The following is a 13,940-nucleotide window of genomic DNA, read 5'->3' as shown; positions in this document are numbered from 1 at the left end:
GAGCTTATGCTAATTCGGCAGCAGTGTCAATCTAAGTAAGCTGCAGTGTAAAGCATGAGGGTAGGGATAGAGCAACAGCTGGATGATTTGAGTCAAGATGCCAATATCAGACTGCTACAGACTCCAACCGACACTGCCGCCAAGTTTGAGCCCCCCAATTGGTAGCCTCACCTAAAAACCAAAAAAAAAACAACTACCTGTCAGTGACTATCAGTATTAGAGGAGGGGGGAAGGGGGGGTCCCCTGTACAGTACCCTCAACTTAAAGCAAAAAGCGACTACAAAGTGGGTCTTCCACTCTGGGGGGTTCAATACCTCTGTTGCTTTTTTTCCTTTAATTGAAAATATGTGCAATGCTTTAATTCGCCAGTGGTGGCGCTGCAGCAAGTTTACACCCTTATGAGCTAGAGAACAGCCAGCAAGGATCGTTGCATCCGTCATATTACCCATGTCACTTCCTGTTCTAAAACTTTGAAAAAGACAGAAGTTATACCAACCAAGAAAGTTTCTAAAAACTTTATAGAAAGAATAAAAGTCTTATTTTATTTTTTCGTCACTACTTCTACTCTAGGCGGAAATTCCCTTTAAGTGGCGTCTCTACATCCACATTGTAACAACTAGTACTTTATTAGGGACTTCTTAGTTATTATACGGGGGTCTCCTGGCCAGACCCTCAGAGCGGATGCTAAATGTGCCTTATAATCTGGAGGACCCATTAATTTAAGGGCCTAAATATGTCATTTATTTTTACCTGGTGTAAACGTCACTGTTCTCCTGAATCCGGCGATGTTTTCCTTTTGTTCCTGAGATATGGCCCTCTCTTCCCTTAGTCTTTTTTTTTTAGCCAAGTAGGTGTGACCCACAAAAAAATCCTTCTCGGTGACTACATCCGGTTGTAAAAAAAAAATTTTTAAAATTACATACAGGGAAGGAAGGACGATATCTCGGGAACGGAGAGGCGCAGGAACAAAAGGAAAACAACGCTGGATTCAGGAGAACGGCGGCAATTACACCAGGTAAGAAAATTCCATATTTATGGCAAGTGACCGGACCCCTTTAAATGAGAATAGTCATTTGAAACCAGTTTATTTTTTGTCCAGAATTCCATTAATCTTAGCAGTGGGACTGAATGGGATCGGCTTATCATTAGAGAACCTTTCCAAAAGATACAGTCCAAAATAGAAAGCCCCTTTAAATTTCCTGGAAAGCAGAGGTCTGAGCTGTTCTACAGAATGGGAGTGTCCTCTGGTATTCTGCTTATGTATAAAGGTCATTTCATGCGTATTCTGATCCGTGTCCTCGGGGCATTGCGCTTCCTCGTTGTGCAGGTTGTATAATATAAGAATTTGAGCCAGGACTATTTTTACAATTGTTTTTCTTCTGCTTGCGGCAGATGACAGCGTGTCCATCCTTATAATGATCTGATGTGAATGATTTTGGAAGGATCCATTAGTCACAGCTACTGACATATCAAAGGAATTATGTAACTTAAAGGGGCAGTACATGGATGATTTCTTCCCAACACAGCGCCACACCCGTCCAACAGGTTGAAAGTAGTACTGCATATCAGCTCTCTTTACTTAGACATAAGAAGTACTAGTAAGTCTTATGTCAGTTGCTGGCTTCTGACAGCGGCATTTAAAGTACAAAATTGCATGGTGCATTAGTTCTGGCGTCCAAAGCGTCTACCCCGCTGCATGGAGGCCAATATCATCACCATCCTTGTCCTTGACATCGGCAATTTTACTATATACTGCAATATTGTTGTATTGCACTGTTCAAGTCGCCAAGAGGAAACTAAAAAAAAAAAAAAAAAAAATATAAAAAGTGTGAAAAATATAAAAGTTAAAATCTCCCCTCTGTTCCAGTATCAACGATAAAGATAAAAAAAAAGGAAAAAAAAAAAAGAATATCGATTTGGCCTTTCTGCATTCGTAAAAGTCCGTTCTTTGAAAACATCAGATTAATCAAACCCTTTGGTAAATGCTAATAAGAGAAAAAAAATTCAAAACCCGAGTTTTTTTGGTCTTTGTACCGCCCTAAAAAAAAAAAAAAAAGAATTCGAAACATCGTAGCCTCTGATTGACGTCATGTGTCGGAATGGGGGAAAAACAGTCGCAGAGAGCCGGGCGGAGGCAGATCAGGTCAAGAAAGGGGAGAGATTTCTTGTTTTAATTCTAACACTTTCCCGGCTCAGAAGAATCCAGCACAAGGTCTGTCCGTCCTTCCGTCTGACCTTCTGTCTGCCCATCCTTCCATGTGTTTGTCCGTCATTCCGTATGTCCGTCCTTCCATGTGTCCGTCCTTCCATCTGTCCATCCTTCCGTCTGTACGTCCTTCCGTGTGTCCGTCCTTCTGTTGGTATATCCTTCCATCTGTCTGTCCTTGTCTGTCCATCCTTCTGTCTGTCCGTCTGTTTGCCCGTCCTTCCGTCTGTTTGTCTGTCTGTCCTTGTCTGTCCATCCTTCTGTGTGTCCTTCTGTGTATCCGTCCTTCCGTCTGTTTTTCTGTATTTCTGTCTGTCCGTCCTTCCGTTTGTCTGTCCTTTCGTCTGTTTTTCCGTCCTACCGTCTGTCCTTCCTGTCTGTCCGTCCTTCCTGTCTGTCCATCCTTCCATCTATTTGTCCGTACTTCCATCTGTCCGTCCTTCACCCTGCTTGTCTGTCCTTCCATCTCTTCATCATTCTGTTTGTCTGTCTGTCCGTCCTTCCGTTTGTCTGTCCTTTCGTCTGTTTTTCCGTCCTACCGTCTGTCCTTCCTGTCTGTCCGTCCTTCCTGTCTGTCCATCCTTCCGTCTATTTGTCCGTACTTCCATCTGTCCGTCCTTCACCCTGCTTGTCTGTCCTTCCATCTCTTCATCATTCTGTTTGTCTGTCCGTCCTTCCTGTCTGTCCATCCTTCCGTCTATTTGTCCGTACTTCCATCTGTCCGTCCTTCACCCTGCTTGTCTGTCCTTCCATCTCTTCATCATTCTGTTTGTCTGTCCGTCCTTCTGTCTGTTTGCCCATCCTTCACCGTTTGTCCGTCCTTCCGTCCTTCTGTCTGTCCTTCCGTCCTTCTGTCTGTCCGTCCTTCCGTGTGTCCATCCTTCCTTCTGTATATCCTTCCGTCTGTCCATCCTTCCGTATTTCAGTCCTTCCGTGTGTCCTTCCTTTTGTTTGTTTGTTCGTCCTTCTGTTGGTATATCCTTCTATCTGTCTGTCCATCCTTCCGTCTGTTTGTCTGTCTGTTCTTGTCTGTCCATCCTTCCATCTATTTGTCCGTACTTCCATCTGTCCGTCCTTCCATCTCTTCGTCCTTCCGTCTGTTTGTCCGTCCTTCCGTCTGTCCATCCTTCCGTATTTCAGTCCTTCCGTGTGTCCTTCCTTCTGTTTGTTTGTTCGTCCTTCTGTTGGTATATCCTTCTATCTGTCTGTCCATCCTTCCGTCTGTTTGTCTGTCTGTTCTTGTCTGTCCATCCTTCCATCTATTTGTCCGTACTTCCATCTGTCCGTCCTTCCATCTCTTCGTCCTTCCGTCTGTTTGTCCGTCCTTCCGTCTGTCTGTCCTTCCATCTCTTCGTCCTTCCATCTGTCTGTCCCTCTGTCCATCCGCCCACCTGTCCATCAGTTTATTTTGCTACATTCAAACCGAATCTGAAAAAATTTCAAATTTGTCAGAATGTAAATGACGTGGGAAGAAGTCCGTAGGAAAATGGATTTGTTTAGAATCGATTCTCCCAATAATATAAACAGGAGACTGTCCGCACCTGGAGAAGGGGAGGGGGAAAAATGCAAGTTCCGACCCCGGAATGCAAGGAGGAAAAATTTTAAAAATGGTTCTTTTCCTCTCTGGGGGGATTTAAATCATGGAAATGATTTTCGGGTATTTGTCGTAGGGGAAGAACGATCGCTATAGAGATGGTGGTAGACGGATCTTGTAGGCGACGTGCGCACATTGAGGATTTAGTGACCTGTGTTTTTACCTGCGGATTTAGTGCGGATTCCTATAATGGAAGAGGTGTAGAACGCTGCAGATTCCGCACACAGAAGTGACACGCTGCGGGAAATAAACCGCTGCGTTTCTGCGTGGAATTTTCCGCATCATGTGCACAGCGGCTTTGGTTTTCCATAGAATTACATGGTGCTGTACACCGCATGGAAAACTGCTGCAGATCCGCAGCCAAATCCGCAACGTGTGCACACACCCTGAAAGATGTTCCGCAGCAGCCGTGACGTCCACCTTTCCTGACATCAGACCTCTTGGGAGGCTGGCACTACTCGGCGCCTCCTCCCTGGGCCGGACCAGCTCTCTGCTCCTCAGGCACTGACTCTCCGGCTCCAGCAGACAGAGGACGGCCGGCGGCGCAGGTCAGGAGCAGCAGGGTGGTCTCACTGCTGGGGGGCTCACAATGACGGCAGACCCCGCTCTGTTCTGGAGCTGCCTTTGTTGTTGCACCTTTCACCGTTAACCCCTTATTGGCCCATCTTCCTATAGATTGCACTTACCAAAAAAAAAGCAATCCATGGGGTAAGCGCTGCAGTTTGGGAAGCCCGACGCCCCCGCGTGGTGGTGCCCTGTAAGCACAGGCTGTGACTGTGGCACCAGATGCCAGTCCTTGGGTGGATGACATTACCTGCTCCTTCATCCTTCTAAGGTATCTTGTAGGATTGTTAATGGGGCCTGTAGGGATGTGCAGCATGGAAATAGTCATCCCCCTCCCCATTTACTGGAGAGCAGCATTACATGCACAGCTCAGTGGTTTTTATGGTAACCTTGCAATGCTGTATTTCCCCTGCGGGGGCGCTGCAGGGGGATCGCACACTTGTTGCCTGATTCCCATCCTCTCATCAGTGGATCATCACTTGATCAGATTATGGCTGGGGGATCTTTCTCCATTGAGGGGCAACCGTGACTCAGAGAGAGCACCATCAGCATCTCCTAAATCTCCTCCACAGACCTCCCCTGCTTCCCCTTAGCCCCTGACATAAAGGTCCCCCATATTCCTCGTGCTAGTGGGCATTGGGATCCCAGTGATCGCACATTACTCACCTCTAGGTCATCAGAATTTATTGTTTATCATTTGTTATGTTGAATGTATTTTTTTTTTTTACTATATATATATTATTTTCTATATAAAACAAAATCTTGCATCGTTCCCTCCGGCCACTCGGCCGAATATGTTATTCCTACTTCCTGTTTTTCACATAGAGATGAGCACCGATAGCCGGACTCGCACCCTATTTGCTTGTGTACAAGCAGCATCTGAGCATGCTCTAATCTGGGAGACGATCATTGTACAGGAGGAGGAGGAGGTGAGCTGTAACATCACCTATTGTGAATGGTGGATCCAGTGTTATACAATGTATATAGAGGTGTTATCAGTCATTGTACAGGAGGGGGAGGGGAGCTGTGACATCACCTATTGTGAATGGTGGGTCGTGTGTTCTCTTCTGTATATAGAGGTGTTATCAGTCATTGTACAGGAGGAGGTGAGCTGTGACATCACCTATTGTGAATGGTGGATCCAGTGTTATACAATGTATATAGAGGTGTTATCAGTCATTGTACAGGAGGGGGAGGGGAGCTGTGACATCACCTATTGTGAATGGTGGGTCGTGTGTTCTCTTCTGTATATAGAGGTGTTATCAGTCATTGTACAGGAGGAGGTGAGCTGTGACATCACCTATTGTGAATGGTGGATCCTGTGTTATCAGTCATTGTACAGGAGGAGGTGAGCTGTGACATCACCTATTATGAATGGTGGATCCTGTGTTATCTACTGTATATAGAGGTGTTATCAGTCATTGTACAGGAGGAGGAGGTGAGCTGTGACATCACGTTTTGTGAATGGTGGATCCTGTGTTATCTACTGTATGTAGAGGTGTTATCAGTCATTGTACAGGAGGAGGAGGTGAGCTGTGACATCACCAATTGTGAATGGTGGGTCGTGTGTTATCTACTGTATATAGAGGTGTCAGTCATTGTACAGGAGGAGGAGGTGAGCTGTGATATCATCTATTGTGAATGGTGGATCCTGTGTTATCTACTGTATATAGAGGGGTTATCAGTCATTGTACAGGAGGAGGAGGTGAGCTGTGACATCACCTATTGTGAATGGTGGATCCTGTATATGGAGACGTTACCTGTTATAATCATGTCTGTGATGATAATGAGACTGCTGAAAAGCTATTTGCACAGAACAGGAAATGTGAGTCAAAGTATTAGGCCAGGGTCACACTTGCGAGTGTGATGTGAGCAACTCATGCGAGTCCCTGCACTGCCGCCAGCACTTGGGATCAGATCGCTCAGCTGCATAGAAATGCATGCAACTGCACTCTCCGGTCCCGAGTGCAGGAAGGAGTGCTGAGTATTGAGGCGCGAGTATCTCGAGTTGCAGTTGCAAGTTTGACCCCGGCCTTATTCTTAGTGGCCAGAGTGAAAATTGTGATATAGAAAAAAGCATCAGGAATAAAAAAAATACGTCTAAATTTAAAAGCCTGATATAAACAGGAGCTTATTTTCTGCGGACACATTCACTTTGGAACAAGTGGGAGGCTGATGGAGGCCCAATGATTCACGAAGCTTCAGTTTGCCCTGAAACACAGAATGCGGAGGAAGTTTTTGCTTTCTGGACCATTGAGGCGGCTGCTGCCCTCGGCTCTGAGATGTCATGGACCCATAGGCAACGTGTCGCTGTAATTACACCAATTTTCTGACCTACTTTCAATGGGAGAAAAATAGCAATCGCTATCACTGGCACATCCCCATTTTGTCCAAATGTTTGTGTCTTGTAAATAGTTTTCACCACTCTTTATCTTAGCCCTGGTGGTGGAAGTAGCCTGGTGTCCCCTGGTAAAGGCCTGGTGTCCCCTGGTAAAGGCCTGGTGTCCCCTGGTAAAGGCCTGGTGTCCCCTGGTAAAGGCCTGGTGTCCCCTGGTAAAGGCCTGGTGTCCCCTGGTAAAGGCCTGGTGTCGCCTGGTAAAGGCCTGGTGTCCCCTGGTAAAGGCCTGGTGTCGCCTGGTAAAGGCCTGGTGTCGCCTGGTAAAGGCCTGGTGTCCCCTGGTAAAGGCCTGGTGTCCCCTGGTAAAGGCCTGGTGTCCCCTGGTAAAGGCCTGGTGTCCCCTGGTAAAGGCCTGGTGTCGCCTGGTGTCCCCTGGTAAAGGCCTGGTGTCGCCTGGTGTCCCCTGGTAAAGGCCTGGTGTCCCCTGGTAAAGGCCTGGTGTCCCCTGGTAAAGGCCTGGTGTCCCCTGGTGTCGCCTGGTGTCGCCTGGTAAAGGCCTGGTGTCGCCTGGTAAAGGCCTGGTAAAGGCCTGGTGTTGCCTGGTGTCCCCTGGTGTCGGCTGGTGTCCCCTGGTGTCCCCTGGTAAAGGCCTGGTGTCCCCTGGTAAAGGCCTGGTGTTGCCTGGTGTCCCCTGGTAAAGGCCTGGTGTCCCCTGGTGTCGCCTGGTGTCCCCTGGTAAAGGCCTGGTGTCGCCTGGTAAAGGCCTGGTGTCGCCTGGGGTCCCCTGGTAAAGGCCTGGTGTTGCTTGGTGAGGCCTGGTGTCGCCTGGTGTCCCCTGGTAAAGGCCTGGTGTCCCCTGGTAAAGGCCTGGTGTCGCCTGGTGTCCCCCTGGTGTCGCCTGGTGTCCCCTGGTAAAGGCCTGGTGTCGCCTGGTGTCGCCTGGTGTCCCCTGGTGTCGCCTGGTAAAGGCCTGGTGTCGCCTGGTGTCGCCTGGTAAAGGCCTGGTGTCGCCTGGTGTCCCCTGGTAAAGGCCTGGTGTTGCTTGGTGAGGCCTGGTGTCGCCTGGTAAAGGCCTGGTGTCGCCTGGTGTCCCCCTGGTGTCGCCTGGTGTCCCCTGGTAAAGGCCTGCTGTCGCCTGGTGTCGCCTGGTGTCCCCTAGTAAAGGCCTGGTGTCACCTGCTGTCCCCTGGTAAAGGCCTGGTGTCCCCTGGTAAAGGCCTGGTGTCGCCTGGTGTCGCCTGGTGTTGCTTGGTGAGGCCTGGTGTCGCCTGGTGTCCCCTGGTAAAGGCCTGATGTCCCCTGGTAAAGGCCTGGTGTCGCCTGGTGTCCCCCTGGTGTCGCCTGGTGTCCCCTGGTAAAGGCCTGGTGTCGCCTGGTGTCCCCCGGTGTCGCCTGGTGTCCCCCGGTGTCGCCTGGTGTCCCCTGGTGTCGCCTGGTGTGGCCTGGTGTCCCCTGGTAAAGGCCTGGTGTCCCCTGGTAAAGGCCTGGTGTCGCCTGGTAAAGGCCTGGTGTCGCCTGGTGTCCCCTGGTAAAGGCCTGGTGTTGCTTGGTGAGGCCTGGTGTCGCCTGGTAAAGGCCTGGTGTCGCCTGGTAAAGGCCTGGTGTCCCCCTGGTGTCGCCTGGTGTCCCCCTGGTGTCGCCTGGTGTCCCCTGGTAAAGGCCTGCTGTCGCCTGGTGTCGCCTGGTGTCCCCTGGTAAAGGCCTGGTGTCACCTGGTGTCCCCTGGTAAAGGCCTGGTGTCACCTGGTGTCCCCTGGTAAAGGCCTGGTGTCGCCTGGTGTCCCCTGTTGTCGCCTGGTAAAGGCCTGGTGAAGGCCTGGTGTCCCCTGGTAAAGGCCTGGTGTCCCCTGGTAAAGGCCTGGTGTCCCCTGGTGTCCCCTGGTAAAGGCCTGGTGTCGCCTGGTAAAGGCCTGGTGTCGCCTGGTGAGGCGTGGAGTCACCTCGTGTCGCCTGGTGTCGCCTGGTGAGGCCTGGGGAGGCCTACTGTTCATATAAGACCCATAACCGTACAATGCCGAAATTATACCGCCACACATGGGTCATATAATCAGACTAAAATAATAATGATCGTTTAATGTCTTAAAAACAGTCCCATATAATGCTAACATAATCCCACTGTAAAATACTGAATACCGCAATGCAGCGCCATACGTATAATGTCACAGGGGATATAGCGGTAAGAAGATACTGCCATAAGATGCTAAATTGCCCCATGGTATGCTCAAAAATATCACACAAGGTCAACAAATAACATCGCCATATAAATAGCTAAATACCGCTATACAACGCACAAAAATACCATTGCAACAAAACAAGTGCATAATCATGCTCGAATAATGCTGCCATTTATAGCTAGTTTACTCACTTATGTAACTGCGTTAATGTCCACAGCGCTTTACAGACATCAGCATCGCTGACCCCATTGGGGCTCACAATCTGCTTTCCCTATCAGTCTATATTTGGAGTGCTAAATAAAGAGATAGACGCGCTCCATTTCCTGACTAGAGCGATATAGTCCCACCTCCACTTCCTGTAGAGCTATGAAGACACGCCTCCACTTCCTGTAGAGATATGAAGACACGCCTCCACTTCCTGTAGAGATATGAAGACACGCCTCCACTTCCTGTAGAGATATGAAGTCACGCCTCCACTTCCTGCAGAGATATAAAGACCCGCCTCCACTTCCTGTAGAGATATGAAGTCACGCCTTCACTTCCTGCAGAGATATAAAGACCCGCCTCCACTACCTGTAGAGATATGAAGACACGCCTCCACTTCCTGTAGAGATATGAAGTCACGCCTCCACTTCCTGCAGAGATATGAAGACACGCCTCCACTTCCTGTAGAGATATGAAGTCACGCCTTCACTTCCTGCAGAGATATAAAGACACACCTCCACTTTCTACAGTGATATAAACACCAGTCCACACTTCCTGTAGAGATAAAAACCTGCCTTCAATTCTTGTAGGGAGAGAAAGACCCACCTCCACACCCTGTAGAGACACAAAGACATGTGTCCACTTCCTGTAGAGAGATAAAGACCCTCCTCCACGTCCTGTAGAGATGTAAAGACCCGCCCCCACTTCCTGTAGAGAGATAAGGACCGGCCCCCACTTCCTGTAGAGAGATAAGGACCGGCCCCCACTTCCTGTAGAGAGATAAAGACCAGCCCCCACTTCCTGTAGAGAGATAAAGACCGGCCTCCACTTCCTGTAGAGAGATAAAGACCGACCTCCACTTCCTGTAGAGAGATAAAGATCCGCCCCCACTTCCTGTAGAGAGATAATACCCGCCCCCACTTCTTGTAGAGATAAAGACCTGCCTTCAATTCTTGTAGGGAGATAAAGACCCGTGTTATGATTGAGTCACCGTAGGAGGCAAAAACAGAAATGCTAGCTAAGTCCAGAAAACCAGAGAAGTTGGCAGCTATCGGATTGCAGACCCCTGAACCTATCAACACAACTAGCAGTAGCCGTGGGGGGTTCCTACGAAGCCCTAGACCCCTCGATCACAGCCGGAGAAATAGCTAGGCCTAAAGAAAGAAAGGGGAAAACTAAACTGCCCCAGAGCAGACCCCAAAGCAATAGGCAGCCCCCAACATATAATGACGGTGAAGCTAGATGAAAACACTAACACAGGCAGAAAGATAGACTGAGCAAAGACGGGGCCCAATCTAGCTGGATAGAAAAGGACAGGAAGGCTGCTGTCTGCAATCCGTGAAAAACCCTATGAAAATAAGAGCCAACAGACTGACAGTGAAAAAGGCCCTGAAGACGCTAGGCTTCAAAAAAGCTATGTCAGTACTCAGGAATATTCTAAAGACAGAGCTACAGGCAAAAGGAGATTCAGCTCACCCCAGCAGGGAATGGCAGAATCCAGAAAAGCAAGGAAAACAAAAACAAAACACTAATGCAAACAGGCAAAGCATAAAAACTTAGCTTAGAGGAGCAGGAATCAGACTGGTGTCCTAGAAGTCCACAGAGAAATCACCCGCAGGGCAGAAGGGCGTCGGCAGCCTTATATCCAGTCCGTGACTCCACTCAGCCAGTCATCCTCATCAGGTTCAGGTGCCTGATAATCAGGCTCATTACCTTCCTTCACCAGAATAGGGAGTTCACCAGACCTCAGTGACGAAGGGGAAAATGAACTCACAACAGACCCGCCTCCACACCCTGTAGAGAGACAAAGACATGCGTCCACTTCCTGTAGAGAGATAAAGACCCGCCCCCACTTCCTGTAGAGAGATAATACCCGCCCACACTTCCTGTAGAGATAAAGACCTGCCTTCAATTCTTGTAGAGAGATAAAGACTCTCCAATTCCTGCTGAGAAACACTCCTCTACTTCCTGTAAGGGGAAAGACACGCCTCCACTTCCTGTAAAGAAATAAAGACACGCCTCCACTTCCTGTCTGCCAAAATGATCAGGAAGCAGCCCTCTACTTTGTCCACACCGAAAAACTGTCAGAAGAATGAATGGGCACCTTTACTTCTGAGCCAATTTATGTTTTGATAAATGCACTAAAACCTGGAAGAAGGTGGATCTGATCTAGATCAGTCAGGACACATTCTAGAAACTATAGACGAGTATAGAGATGCACATGGTTGACCTCATCGAAACGGGATCCTTAGTTGTGTCCTCAGGTTTCGTACCAAATAAAACAGACCTCCAGCATCACATCAACAACACAATTCCAACATCTGAAATTAATAATGAATTCTATATTACCAAAACTAAACCAGTAAAATGTCCAATGGCCATTTTAAGAGACTTTTAGATGGAGTTCTCCACTGTTGAAGCCTCCAGAAAGTCTCCAGGTCTAATACTCTCGAGGAGCCGTTACACATACAGTGAGGAAAGTATATGATACGTTGCCGATTATGCACCATGTTTTCCCACCTACAAATAATGCAGGGGTGTGTAATTTTTATTGTTGGTACACTTCACCTGTGAGAGACAGAATCTAGAAATAAAATCCAGAAATTCACATTGTAGGATTGTTACATAATTAATTTGCATTTATTGCACGAAATAAGTATTTGAAACATGGGAAAAACAGAGCTTAATATTTGGTCCAGAAACCTTTGTTTCCAGTTACAGAGGTCAGACGTTTCCTGTGGTTCTTGACCAGGTTTGCACACATGGCAGCAGGGATTTTGGCCCCCTCCTCCATACTGATCTTCTCCAGATATTTCAGGTTTTTGGGGCTGTCGCTGGGGAACATTGAGTTTCAGCTCCCTCCAAAGATATTTTATTGGTTTAGGTCTGGAGACTGGCTAGGCCACTGGAAATGATTCTTACGGAGCCGCTCCTCAGCTGCCCTGGCTGTGTGTTTTGGGTCATTGTCATACTGGAAGACTCAGCCACGACCCATCTTCAATGCTGTCACTGAGGGAAGAAGTTTGTTGGCCAAAATCTCACAATACATGACCAAATCCATCCTCCCTTCAATACGGTGCAGTCGTCCTGTCCCCTTTACAGAAAAGCATCCCCAAAGTATGATATTTCCCCCACCATGCTTCACGGTTGGAACAGTGTTCTTAGGGTTGTACTCATCTTTCTTCCTCTAAATACAGCAATTGGAGTTAATACCAAAAATTTCTATTTTGGTCTCATGTGGTCATATGACCACATGACCTCCTCCTATGTCTCCTCTGGATCATCCAGATGGTCATTGGTGAACTTCAAACGGTCCTGGACACGTGGTGGCGTGAGCAGGGGGACCTTGCATGACATGCAGGATTTTAATTCATGATGGCGTAGTGTGTGTCTTACTTAACGGTAATGTTTGAGACTGTGGTCCCAGCTTTCTTCAGGTCATTGACCATGTCCTCCTGTGTAGTTCTGGGCTGATTTCTGACCTTTCTCAGAACCATCCTTACCCCCTGAGGCGACATCTTGCATGGAGCCCTAGACCAAGAAAGATTGACAGCCATCTTGTGTTTCTTCCACTTTCCAATAATTGTGCCAACAGTTGTTGCCTTCTCACCAAGCTACTTGCCTATTATTCTGTAGCCCATCCCAGCCTTGTGCAGGTCTACAATTTTGTCCCTGGTGTCTTTAAACAGCTCTTTGATCTTGGCCATGGTGGAGAGGTTGGAGAGTGGTTGAGTGTATGGACAGGTGCCATTAATTCAGGTAATGAGTGCAGAGTAGGAGGCTTCTTACAGACATTCATACAGACTAAACAATAAGATGATCAGTATGAGATAGCTTTGGGTCGTATTGGTCTAGGATGGCATTGAGAGCCCTTAGAGAACTGGATAGGACCTTTTTTGGCGGGGACCATAGGTAGTCAGTCAATCCAGGAATCTGGTAGACCATCTATAAATGAAGTATTAGATCATGAGGGAACATTAAGGGCATTGGTGAATAAAATATTAATCTTTTTGATAATATATTAACCAATAAGTCAACACTCTCTTTTCTTTCGGTCTCGTTCATTTCTTTCGGTTGTGTTTACGTTGGCTCGTTAGCGTTTAGCGTCCCAGATGTCACGCCCTGGGATCGCCTGTTCTTTATAGGGGTACAATACAAGAACTCTTCATCTGTTTGTGTATTTGGTGAATTATTTGCTTTCTAATCGTGACCATAATGAGGACTTTCCAATGAGTCTCCTGACGCGGTGAGGTTTCCAGATAAAATCCCGGAGGAGTAGTTGTTTCCAGGGAACAGATCTCCATTCTGAGCTGTCTCCGAAGCCGTCCCTTTAAGTTAGCAATCAGTGACCCTTCCATCATGTAATTATCATAACTAACCCAAGGATTGTTCCTGACATTGTATCTTCAAACTGGATGCCGAAAAGTCATGTTCTTGAAGTATAGTTCCTCCTGAAGTGTCAGTGGTGACTTGAGACGGACATAAAATTGTCCCTTTCCTCTTCCAAACCTGCCAATGGCATAAAAAATAGCAAATGCAACCAAAGGTCATGGGGCGATGGGGGGTACAGAGGTAGCAGTCAGGGACAAGAGGGGTTTTTGAATCCCTAGATCCAGGGGGTAAATTCCGACTCTACACCCCTGTCCTGGACTATACGACTGTCCAAGAAGCAGACATTGATACTAATGGTATTGCAGTATTTTAGTTCATTAGTTTACATTATAGTCACAGTGTAGCAGTACTATTTGGTCACTGTGCAGTGTGGCAGTACTGCTTTGCACGTCTTTGTACAGAAGGTATTTTGGTACTATATCACAGTGAATACTCTGCATAGCATTTTACAATTAATGGGCCAATGTC

General features: G+C 47.7%; 1 protein-coding gene across 3 annotated transcripts in view; it reads left to right on the top strand.

Annotated features, from left to right (window-relative positions):
* GDPD4 (glycerophosphodiester phosphodiesterase domain containing 4) overlaps nt 1-13,940 on the top strand; it is a 75,523-nt gene that overhangs the window by 5,373 nt on the left and 56,210 nt on the right. The window contains exon 1 of one of the 3 annotated variants that reach the window (XM_073548626.1): nt 4,218-4,348. The exons of 1 other annotated variant lie outside the window; for it this stretch is intronic. The gene's annotated coding sequence lies outside the window, so the exon portion shown is untranslated. Of the gene's footprint in view, nt 1-4,217; nt 4,349-4,433; nt 4,636-13,940 lie in introns of those variants that run through there. One more of the 3 variants, XM_073548627.1, reaches the window with a different exon arrangement.

Source organism: Dendrobates tinctorius, unplaced genomic scaffold (assembly GCF_039654945.1).
Source record: "Dendrobates tinctorius isolate UK_male_01 unplaced genomic scaffold, ASM3965494v1 ptg000157l, whole genome shotgun sequence".
NCBI lineage: Eukaryota > Metazoa > Chordata > Amphibia > Anura > Dendrobatidae > Dendrobates > Dendrobates tinctorius.
The sequence above is the reverse complement of the archived record's forward strand: the minus strand, read 5'-3'. Positions and strand labels throughout refer to the sequence as shown.